At 39.3% G+C, this 12,374-nt stretch overlaps 1 protein-coding gene across 1 annotated transcript in view; it reads left to right on the plus strand.

The window, feature by feature from the left end:
• POLN (DNA polymerase nu) overlaps window positions 1-12,374 on the plus strand; it is a 158,348-nt gene that overhangs the window by 122,313 nt on the left and 23,661 nt on the right. The gene's annotated exons all lie outside the window — the stretch shown is intronic.

A 12,374-nucleotide genomic window follows, 5' to 3' on the forward strand; every position in this document is an offset into this window, starting at 1 on the left:
CCATACTGTGGGGTCTAGGCTGGAGGCCTGTCCTAGCATCCCTGTTTGAGGCAGTGAGGCTCTTCAGCCTCCTTTTCCTTGTGAGATTCTGATTTGTCTGCCCTGCTTCCTGAGGTGGTCTCTTACCAGGCCTTTTTTGTTGTAAGTTTCCTGTGCTCCTAAGCACAAAGCCTCTCTTTTTGGCCCTCTGCTCAGTCTTTGCCAGGGCATTTCTAGACCTGATTACAATCACACTCCTACTTCTCAGCTGCTTAGATGGCATAGATGGCAAACTCAGGCATTGATTGGTTCAACAAAGGATTTAGGTAGAATTTCACTTACATCATTTGTATATAAATCCCCTTCCCTTTCCCCATTTCTCACCAGCGAAAAGGAATCTAGTTTTGGCTTCATTACCTTGGAGAACCTCTGACTTTTTGCATACCCTGGCCTCTGGGTAGCCACTGTGACTGTGACCTTCTATTGCTAGTTGGCCAACAGTATGTCTGAGGGGCATTTTGTTCCTCATCCAACATCAAGCTCTGTTTCCACTTAGCTTTGTCTTCCTCTGGCTAGCCAGACCTCCACTCTCAATCATTCTTTTGGTCTCTTGTGCACACAGTTTTGATTCCTATTACTTTGTCTTCTTGTGTTTTGTTTTCAAAATCTGGGTCTCATTATGTACACATCTTAAATATTTTATGGTTCATAGGTTGTGGTAGAAATCCCTGGAACTTGTGAATATTACCTTACATGGAAAAAAGAATCTTGCAGTGTGATTAAGTTAATGATTTTGAGATGAGATTATCCTGAATTATCAGAATGGGCTCTAACTGCCACCACAATGCCTCCTAATAAGGGGGAGGTGGAGGGAGGAAACACAGAGAGAAGGAGGCTGTGTAACCACGGGGCAGAAATGGGAGTGATGTGGCCACAAGCCAAGAAATGCTAGCAGCAACCAGAAACTGGAAGAAGCAAGGAGTACATTCTTCCCTTAGAGCATCAGCAGAAGGGCCTGCTACCACCCCCTTGATTTTGGCCCAGTGGTTCAGATTTCAGACTTCTTTTTTTTTTAGGATTTTATTTATTTGTTAGAGAGCAGGATATGAGGGAAGGGCAGAGGGAGAGGGAGAAACAGACTTCCCACTAAGCAGAGGCCTGACACAGGGCTCGATCCCAGGACCCCTGGGATCATGACCTGAGCTGAAGGCAGACACTTAACCAGCTGAGCCACCCAGGCACCTAGATTTCAGACTTCTGATCTCCAAAACTATAAGGGAATAAATATCCCTTGTTTTAAGCCACCAAATACGTGATAATTTGTTATAGCAGCCAAAGGAAACTAATACATAAGCCAACATCTCAAAAATTCTTTCAGGCTCTAGATATGTTAGCTTATGGATCATCTGCTCTGTATCTACGCATTAGCGATCACTTCAACAGATAAACACAATTAATGAAAATCTTTTTTTTTTTCCTGGTATGCAAAGTGACATAATGCAAGTGACATTATTTTCTGAGCACAACCATGCAAAGGCAGAAAAACTTGCTCTTCACGAAGGCCATATACTCTCCCCAAACCTGGAATTGGTGATAGAAGATGAAGTGTGCTGTCCAGTGGGGAGAACCTACATTAAACACCAGGAGACTGGGCAGCCTGGATGGCTCAGTGGTTTAGCGCCGCCTTCAGCCCAGGGTGTGATCCTGGAGACCCGGGATTGAGTCCCACGTCGGGCTCCCTGCATGGAGCCTGCTTCTCCCTCTGCCTGTGTCTCTGCTTCTCTCCCTTTCTATGTGTCTCTCATGAATAAATAAATAAAATTTAAAAAAAAAAAAACAGGAGACCAAGACTGATCAGATTAAAATCAGCTGTATCAATATCAGATACATTAGACTTCAGTACAAGAAATATTCCCAGGCCAGGGATGTTTCGTAAAGAAAAACCAGTCCTAAGAAGAGGGCTTCAAAGCATTGAAGCAAGCCTGCCAGGACTAAAGGGAAAGACAGACCCAGCAGAGCTGGAGATTTGAGCACCGCTTTCTCAACAATTGGCGAGAACAAGTACAGGGAGAGAGGCAGGAGGTGGGTAATGTTATTCAGCAGCGACCACAGAATATGGTTCTAAGTACACCAGAAAGCACTCATCAAGATAGGAGTCTCAATAGAGTTAGAAGAACTGAAATCATAGTGAATCTGTAGAATTAAGAACAAAAAGTATATGTGGGAAATTTCCAAATATTTGGAAAATGAAGGATGTATTTCTAAACACGTGGGTCAAAGAAAAAAAGTCACAAGAGATATTAGAAAATATTTAAGCTGAGGGTGCCTGACTGGCTCAGTTGGTGTATCGCATGACCCTCAGTCTTGGGGTTGTGAGTCCAAGCCCCACATTAGGTGTGGAGATCACTAAAAAAGTTTTTTTTTAAGTTTTTTAACTTAAAAAAAGAAAATATTTTGAGGCCAATAAACATATCTTCCCATCTATGACCACAGTGTATGTCTCTCCATTATGTAGGTCTTCCTTAATTCCTCTCAGCAATGCATGTAGTTTGCAGTGTGCAAGTCACACACGTCTGAAATTATAGGATGCAACTGAAGAAGTACTCAGAGATTTGTGGCATTAGATGCTTATGTTAGGAAACAAGAAAAGTCTACAATAAATTATCAAAGCTTTAAGCTTCATCCTAAGAAGCTAGAAAAATAAAAGCAACTTCAATCCTTAGTAGAAGGAAGATAGGAGGTGTAGAAATCAATGTACTAGAAAACAGAAAAATAGAGAAAATCAATGAAACCCAAGCAGGATTTTTGAAAAGATGAATAAAACTGATAAATCGCTATCAGGGAGACTGGAGGGGGCAGGGGCGCAGCAATATCAGGAATGAAAAGGTGCACACTAGCAAGAACTCTACAGATACTAAAAGAATAATAGGGAAACGTAATTAACAACCCTATGTCCATAAGTTTGATAACTCAGATTTCTTGAAAGACACAAATTACCAAAACTGATAAAATATGGAGCAACTTGAAAGCTTTTTATCTATTAAAAAAGTTGAATTTGTAATAAAAACCTTCCCAGTGCTATATGACTTCACTAGAAACTCTATCAAACATTTAAGAAAGTAATTCCATCCTTTATAAATACTTTCAGAAAAGATAAGAAGAGTGAATATTTCTCCAGTCTTTTTGAGGCCAGAATTATCTTGATACTAAACAAAGAGATTGCACAAAGAGAAAATTGCAGACCAATAGACCTCATGATCAGAGATGCAAAAATCCTTCACAATTAGCAAATGAAACCTAGCAATGTAGAAAAAGGACAGTATTCCATGACCAGTTGGAGTTTATCCAAGGAATGCACTGTTGGTTTAACTCCAGTTACTTTGGGTTAACAACATTAGTTTAACAAAAAATAATCAATGTAATTAATGATATTAAGAGAATAAAGGAGAAAAACCATGTAATTATCTCAATAGATGCAGAAAGGGATTTGACAAAATTTAAGAGATACTTATTATAAAAATATAAAAAGTTTTAGTGAGCCAGAAGATTTCCTCAACTTGGTAAAACGGCATAGATGAAAAACCTATAGCTAACATCTTAGTTAATGGTGAAAAACTCAGTTATTTTTCCAAGGAAACAAAGCAAGAATGTCCAGTCCAACAACTTCTATTCAGCATTGTGCTGGAGGTTCTAGCCACTGCAATAAAGCAGAAAAAGACAATAATAAAGGGGATGAGGTTTGGAAAAAAGCTTTCTTTGCAGACAGCATCATAGTATACACAGAATATCCTAAGAGACTTACAAAAGATGCTACTAGAACCAACAAGAATATTTAGCAAAGGCATAGGAAACAAAGTTAACATATATGAATCTATGGTATTTATATATAGTAACAATAAACAACTGAAAAATTTTAAGGTAAAACAATACAATTACAATATCATCCAAAAAGCAGTTTATTTTGAAAAGGAAAAACAAATTTTTAGTTTTACCTGATTTCAGAACTTGCTATAAAGCTACAGTAATCAAAACAGTGCATTATTAGTATAAGGGTAGATACATACATCATTAAAAGTCCAGAAACAGGGATCCCTGGGTGGCGCAGCAGTTTAGCGCCTGCCTTTGGCTCAGGGCGCGATCCTGGAGACCCGGGATCGAGTCCCACGTCGGGCTCCCGGTGCATGGAGCCTGCTTTTCCCTCTGCCTATGTCTCTGCCCCCACCTCTCTCTCTCTCTCTCTCTCTCTCTCTCTCTCTCTCTCTCTGTGTGTGTGTGTGTGTGTGTGTGTGTGTGTGACTATCGTAAATAAATAAAATTAAAAAAAAAAAGTCCAGAAACAGACCCTCACATATATGATTAACTCACCTTCAATAGAGATGCTAACATAATTTGGTGAGGTAAAGAATAATCTTTCCAATGATGCTGGAGCAGCTGGATATCCACTTAGAAAAAATAAGGTTTGATTCTTACCTCACACCATGTACACAAATTAACTCAAAATGGATCATAGACCTAAAGATAAAATTTCAAACTATAAACGTTCTAGAAGAATATATAAGAGAAAAAAATCCTTTCGTCTATGGGGCAAAGATTTCTTTTTTTTATTGGTGTTCAATTTGCCAATATAGAATAACACCCAGTGCTCATCCCATCAAGTGCCCCCCTCAGTGCCCATCACCCAGTCACCCCCACCCCCGCCCACCTCCCTTTCTACCACCCCTTGTTCGTTTCCCAGAGTTAGGAGTCTCTCATGTTCTGTCTCCATTTCTGATATTTCTCACTCATTTTTTCTCCTTTCTCCTTTATTCCTTTTCACTATTTTTTATATTCCCCAAATGAATGAGACCATATAATGTTTGTCCTTCTCCGATTGACTTATTTCACTCAGCACAATACCCTCCAGTTCCAGAAGTATCAGCCACTTCATTGGAAAATTGATAAATTGAGCTACATTGAAATTTAACATACTTGCTCTAGAACAATACCAGTAGACAATGAAAAAGCAAGCAACAGACTGGAAGAAAATATTCACAATACATATCTCTGACAACAGATGACTGTCCAAATGCATACAAAACTCTTACAACTGATAGGAAGACAAGTAACCCTCAAAAGATTTAACAGATACTTCATAAATGCCAATAAACACAAGAAAATATGTTCAGTATCACTAGTTATGGAAATGCAAATTACAACCACAATTAGATACCTCTCCATACCCACAAGAATGGCTAAAACTAAAAAGATTAATAATCACTGTTGACAATGGCTTGGAAAAACTACAACTCTCATATATTGCAGTTGGGAGTGTAAAACTGTAAGTCATTTGGGAAAAAAAAAATAATCCTTTTCTTATAAGGTAAACACACATTTAGCATACAAGCCAGCAATTCCACTCTTAGGTATTTACCCAAGAGACATACACATACACATGTAAACAAAGACTTGTGTCAAAATTCCTACTAGCTATAATCACAGTAGTCATAACCCAGAAAAATTCATGTCTATCAACAAAGGATCAATATGCAAATTGTGTCAATGGAAAACGATCAGCAAGGAAAAGAAATGAACAAAGGACATACATAGCAATGTAAGTCTCAAAGATATTGTGCTAACTGGCACAAAAATAGACACATTGATCAGTGGAACAGGATAGAGAGCCCAGAAATAAATGCTCATTTGTATGGTTGATTAATCTATGACAAAGCAAACAAGAATATGCAATGGGAAAAAGACAGTCTCTTCAACAAATGATGTTGGGAAAACTGGACAGCCACATGCAGAAGAATGAAACTGGACCGCTTTCCTACACCATACACAAACATAAATTCAAAATGGATTGAAGACCTAAATGTGAGACCTAACACCACAAAACCCCTAAAAGAAAACACAGGCAGTAATCTCTTGGACATTAGCCTAAGCAACACATTTATGGAGATGTTTCCTGAGGCATCTCAGGGAAATAAAAGGGAAATGAAAGCAAAAATAAACTTTTGGGACTACATCAAAATAAAAAGCCTTTGCACAGGAAAGGAAACCATCAACAAAATAAAAGGGCAACCTACTGAATGGGAGAAAATATTTGCAAATGATATATCTGATAAGGGGTTAGGTTACCATGCACATCATAAAAGGAACTTACACAACTCAATACCAAAAAATAACAATCCAATTTTTTAAGTAGGCAGAGGATCTTGAATAGACATTTTTCCAAAGAAGACATACAGATGGCCAAGAGACACACACATAGATGCTTGACATCACTCGTCATCAGGGAAATACGAGTCAAAACCACAAGGAAATATCACCTCACACCTATCAGAATGGCTAGAATCAAAAAGATAAGTAACAACAGGTGTTGGTGAGGATGTGGAGAAGAAAGAACCCTTGAACACTGTTGGTGGAAATGTAAGTTGGTGCAGCCACTGTGGAAAACAGTATTGAGGTTCCTCAAAAAATAAAAAAATAGAAATATCATATGGTCATCCTACTACTGGGTATTTACCAAAACAAGAGGAAAAGACTAATTTGAAGACAATGCACCCCTGTGTTCAGTGCAGCATTATTTACAATAGCAAAGATATGGAAGCACCAGAAGTGTCCACTGATGGATGAATGAATACGATGTGGTGTATAAGATATCTATATATATAATGGAGTATTACTCAACCATAAAAAAGAATGAGATTTTGCTATTTGTGACAACACAGATGGACCCAGAGGATATTAAGTAAAATAAGTCAGACAAAGACAAATACCATCTGATTTCACTTATATGTAGAATCTAAAAAAAAAAATGAGCAAAGAAAAAACTAGAAACAGACTCATAAGTACAGAAAATAAAGTGGTGGCAGCCTGATGGGATGTGAATGGGGGGATGGCTGAAATAGATGAATGGGATTGAGAGGCACCAGCCTCAAGTTATAAAATAAATTAGTACAGCACAGGGAATATAATCAATGATACTAATAACATTGGTGACAGATGGGGACTGCACTTATGGTGGTGGACACTGTGTAATGTATAGGATTTTTGAATTGCTATGTTGCACACCTAAAACTACCATAACATTGTATGTCAACTATACTTGAATAATAAAAAAATTTTAACTATATTAAGCTAAGTGAAAGTAGCCAGACACAAGAGTATGTACCATATGCTTCCATTTATATAAGATATAAGGCAAATCTAACCTACAGGGGCAGTAACTGGATCTGTACCTCCCTGGGGCTGCAGAATTTGGGGTGGTTTGACTTCAGAGGGGCATGAAGGAACATTTGGAATAAGAGGAATGTTCTGTATCCTGATTGTGTTCGTGGTTATACAGGTGTATCCATTTTTGAAATTTCATTGGACTGTGCACTTAAAATGGGTGCAATTTATCACGTGTTAATTATACGTGAATAAAATTAATTTTTAGAAGCCAATAAAAGAAAACAGGAGACCTTAAAAAAAAAAAAAGAAAGAAAACAGGAGACCTGGCCCTCTCTGCCAGCCACAGCATCCTCCACTCATAGGTAAACTACCCTTAACCTATGTCCCGAAACAGTCATCGTACTTTGTGTTAAGCCACTTCAGACACTTCTTCTGCATCCGGAAGGGTCAGCGGACCTGGGCTTCTGGGGTGGGGTGGGAGTGAACTAACTACCCAACAAGCAGATGCAAAAGCAGAATCCCTCTAAAGTATCAGGAACCAGAGGCCCTGCCCACTGTGGCCGGTGGAAATCCACACATTGAGCTTGCCTTGTGCCTCTCAGCCATTTTCATCTTTCTTTTGTAGGAATATTTTGTCTTCGTTAGGGTGTTAGCCCTTCATCTCTGATACATGTTATGAATATTTTCTCCTTGTTTGTTTGTCTTTTGACTTTGCTTATGGTATCTTATGCCGGTAGTGGTGGTAGGGGTGGTGATCCATCAACCCTTCCCCTCACTGCATCTAGATTTGGTTACAGAGGAGCTTGTCAGGTTTTCTGGTCCCCTTCTCCAAACAGCTCTCCAGATGTCCCAGAACCATCTACCAGGAAGCCCATCTTTATTCCAGGGGATTTCTGCATGTCATTGAATCTGCCCCTGAGGTGTCTGTTCTACTCAGGTGCTCTGGCTCTTCTCTTGCTTGCACCACACCACTGCACTGTTCAGGGCTTGCTGCCTGTTTTAATGTCTGGGTGGCCCAGCCCCTCCCCACCCCCAGAGTTCTTCTGTTTCCAAGCCTTTATACACCATGTGAACACCAGCATCTAGTCCCATGGAAACGCTTATTGGTATTTTTATTGAGATCACATTAAATACATAAATTACTGTAAGGAGAGCTGATATCTTGATGATATTGAAATATTTCAATCAAGAACAAGGGATGCCTTTGCATTCAGTCAAGTCCACTTTTGTGTCTTTCAGGAGGTTTTAAAGATTTTTCATATAGGTTTGACACATTTCTTGTTGTTTTTTCCTAAGTATTTTGTCATTTTCACTGAAGTTGTAAATGAAGTCCTTTCTTCCATTGTATGTTCATTCATGTTATTGGCATACATGAAGTCTACTGCCTTGCTATGCTAATTTTATTTCTTGCTACTTTATGAATTATTTTATCATTGTTTCTCTAGGGATTTCCAGAATACTACCTTGTCATCTGCAACTAGAGATAGTTTTCTTCATATTTTTCAATTCTTATGACTCTGATGATATAACTAATAGTTCCAGAACAAGGTTAAATAGTATTGGAGGTAGTGAGCACCCTTGCCTTGCTTCTGACCTTAGTAAGAGTGCTTCTGGTGTTTCTCCATATAGTAGGATGCCAACTTTAGGATTGGGGTGTGTATTTTATAATTTTAAGGAAGTATCCAGCTACTCTTGTTTTCCCAAGAGTTTTTATTAGGAGTAGGTGTTGAATTTTGTCATAGGATTTTTTTCAACAACTATATAGACAATCACATAATTTGCTGCTTAGTTCCATTAATGTGATGCATTATATTAATAGCTATCCTAACATTGAATCAACCTTGCGTTCCTAGTATAAACTCTGCTTGGCCATGGGTACTATTTTCTTATTATAGGGTTGGACTCCATTTGCCAATATTCTATTTTCGATTATTACATCAATCAATATTCATAGGAGGTAGGGTCTGTGATTTTCCTTCATTAAACTCTCTATTGGGGTGCCTGGGTGGCTCAGTTGGTTAAGTGTCTGCCTTCAGCTCAGGTCATGATCCCAGGGTCCTGGGATCGAGCTTCGCATCAGGCTCCCTGCTCAGCGGGAAGCCTGCTTCTCCCTCCCACTCCCCCTGCTTATGCTCTGTCAAATAAATAAATAAAAATCTTTCTAAAAAATAAAATAAACTCTATCATGTTTTGGTATAACTGTTACACATACTTAATAAAATACATTTTTCTTCATTTTCTGTTTGATAAAATTCCCCTTTGAAACCATTTGGGTCTGGAGGACTTTGTGGGGTAGTTCCTTAATAATTTTCTCTGTTTCTTCTTTGGACATTCCTCTGTGGCCTAACTTTGATCTCTACTAGAGCAAATTTTTATAACTGTATTTTCTTAAGAAACGTCCATGTCACCTAAGTTTTTTAATTTATTTGCATAGAGTTCTGTAAAATAACTTAAGATTTTTTAAATTTCTTGCATATCTGTAGTTACCTTCCCTTATTGTTTCTTATTTTTATATCTGTGCTTGTTCCCTTTTGATTATACCAGCTAATGGTTTATCTATTTTATTTTTTACAGTAACCAGGATTTTTATTTATTAATTTGGTCTACTGTTTTGCTGTTCTCTACTTCATCAATTTCTGTTCCTATCTTTGTTCTAACTTTATTATTTCTCTCCTGTGTGTTCTTTGATTTGTTGTTCTTTTATTGTTTTTTAAGTTGAAAACTTAGTTCATATACAGTTGGCTCTTGAACAACATAGGTATGAACTGCATGGGTTCATTTAAATGAGGACTTTGGGGCACCTGGCTTGCTCAGTTGGTTGGGCGTTTGTCTTCAGTTCAGTTCAGGTCATGATCTCAGAGTCCTGGTATCAAGCACTGCATCGGGCTCCTTGATCTACGGGGAGCCTGCTTTGCCCACTCCCTCTGCCTGTAGCTCCCCCTGCTTGTGCTCTCTTTCTCTGTAAAGTAAATTAATAAAATATTTTTTTAAGATTTTATTTATTTGTAAATAAATATATTTACCTTTTTTAGATTTTATTTATTCATAAGAGACATAAGAGAGAGAAGCAGAGACATAGGCAGAGGAAGAAGCAGGCTCCCTGCAGGAAGCCCTATGCAGGACTCAATCCCAGGACCCCGGGATCACACCCTGAACCAAAGGCAGATGCTCAACCACTGAGCCACCCAAGTGCCCATAAATAAAATCTTTTTAAGAAATTAAATAAATAAGGACTTTTTTTGCTTCAGGACAGTACTGTAGATGTATTTTCTCTTCTTTACGATTTTCTTAACATTTTCTTTTCCATGACTTACTCTATTGTAAAAATGCAGTATATGATACATGTAACACACAAAACATGTGTTAACTGACTGTTTATGTCATCAGTGAGGTCTCCAGTCAACAGGGGGCTATTAGTAGTTAAGTTTTGGGGAAGTCAAAAGTTATACATGGATTTTCGACTGTGCAGGGAATCAGCACCCCAACCCCTGTGTCATTCAAAGGCCAACTGTACTTTTTATTCTTTCATTGTTATTAGTACCAAGTGTTCAGGGTTATGAAATTTCCTCACTGTTTTAAATGTAATCTACTGCGTCTGACATACAATGTATTCATTAGAAGTTATATAATTTTTTTTAAAAAAAAGATTGTATTTGTTGAGAGAGAGAGTGCAAATGGACAGAGAGAACAGGAGCAGAGGGAAGTAGACTCCCCCCTGAGCCTGACACGGGACTCCATCCCAGGACCCTGAGATCACAACCTGAGCCGAAGGCAGATGCTTCACCAACGGAGCCACCCAGGTGCCCCAGAAGCTATATAATTTGTATTTTTCTTCACCCAAAATCTGAAAGAAGTGTTTTTTGTTTTATTCTAGGTAGATGGGATTGGGTTTGGTTTGGGAGAGAAGAGGGCTTTGGTTTTAGTTTTTAGTTTTCTTGCGCTGTGATCAAAATGTTATTTTAATATTTTTGCTCTGTGCAATCTTTTGATATTTTCTGGTGTCCTAATGTATGATGGGTTATTATGAATATGCTGTATGTGCTCAGGAAGAAAGTATATTCTCTACTATGAGAGCGTGGTTTTGATATACATCCATAATATCTATGTATTGATTATACTGTTTGGATCTTGTCACACTTTGGGAAGAAGCAGGTTCTGGGAGAGTTTAATGTTTCATCATACAACTCCTGACCTGACAGCACTAAGGAGAGGTCACCTATGTGCTTGGTTGCAGGGCCTGGCTCTAAAGTGCTTGCTCCTTCCCTCCCTACAGCTGCCACTGGAGGGTCTGTCTGAGCCCTTGTCACGGATGGCTGGGCAAGAAGCAGGGAAAGCCAGTCCTAGCAAGTTTTCCAGCAGTGTCTTTCCTGAGCAGGTTGGGAGCACCTGTAGGCTTTACCAAATAAAGGGAGGGAGGGTGGACAGTGACCTAGGAGTGGACACATATTTGTTCTGAGCATGAATGCATGTTGGTTTTTTGCTTCTCATCTAAATAGAGCTGTTAATGATACCAAGTTCAAGAGTGAGATAAACAAGTGGGCAAAATATCTTGGTACAGTGGGAAAAGCACAAGAATGCATTGGTACTTAGATCACGTGGTAAAAATTTGTGCACTCCAGAAGGCCAGTGAACATCGGAAAGTTGGCGTCTCTGAGGGTCTGTCCCCCCCCACAGAAACACCAAAAAATCAAGCAAAAACTGTCAGAACCAGCTTTGTCAGAACTCTGGAAAACAGTCAACAGTTTATAGCAACTAAGGAAATGCTGAATCAAGAAAAAGCAACTACAGATGGTGGGAGTGCTTTGTGGTATTTGCATACCTCCACCTCCCTTTGGGGCCCAGGTGCCTGGTTCCACAGAGAGTGAGCAGACCTTGTTCAGAGATCCACGTTTAGTCTAAGCTGTCTGGGGGCTGCCCCAGGGCCTGACAACATGCATTGTTTCTCCTACCTCAGAACTCACTTGGGGCAGACAAGTGGGGGCATTGTTAGAAAACATGTAATTTAAACAGCCACAGGGCAAGATAATAGGGAGGTTTGGGAGGAGCAATTGGGAAAAACTGCTGGGGTAGGGGGCACCTAGGCAGGGTAGTGGGTGAAATGTCCCACTTGGTTTCAGCTCAAGTGTGATCTCAGAGTCGTGGGCTGGAGCCCCACGTGAAGCTCCACGCTCAGCGGAGAGTCTGCTGGAGACTTTGCCTCTACCTCTGCCCTTCCCACTTGTCCTGTCCCCCTCCCCTCC

This window comes from Vulpes lagopus, chromosome 4 (assembly GCF_018345385.1).
Source record: "Vulpes lagopus strain Blue_001 chromosome 4, ASM1834538v1, whole genome shotgun sequence".
In the NCBI taxonomy this organism is placed as follows: domain Eukaryota; kingdom Metazoa; phylum Chordata; class Mammalia; order Carnivora; family Canidae; genus Vulpes; species Vulpes lagopus.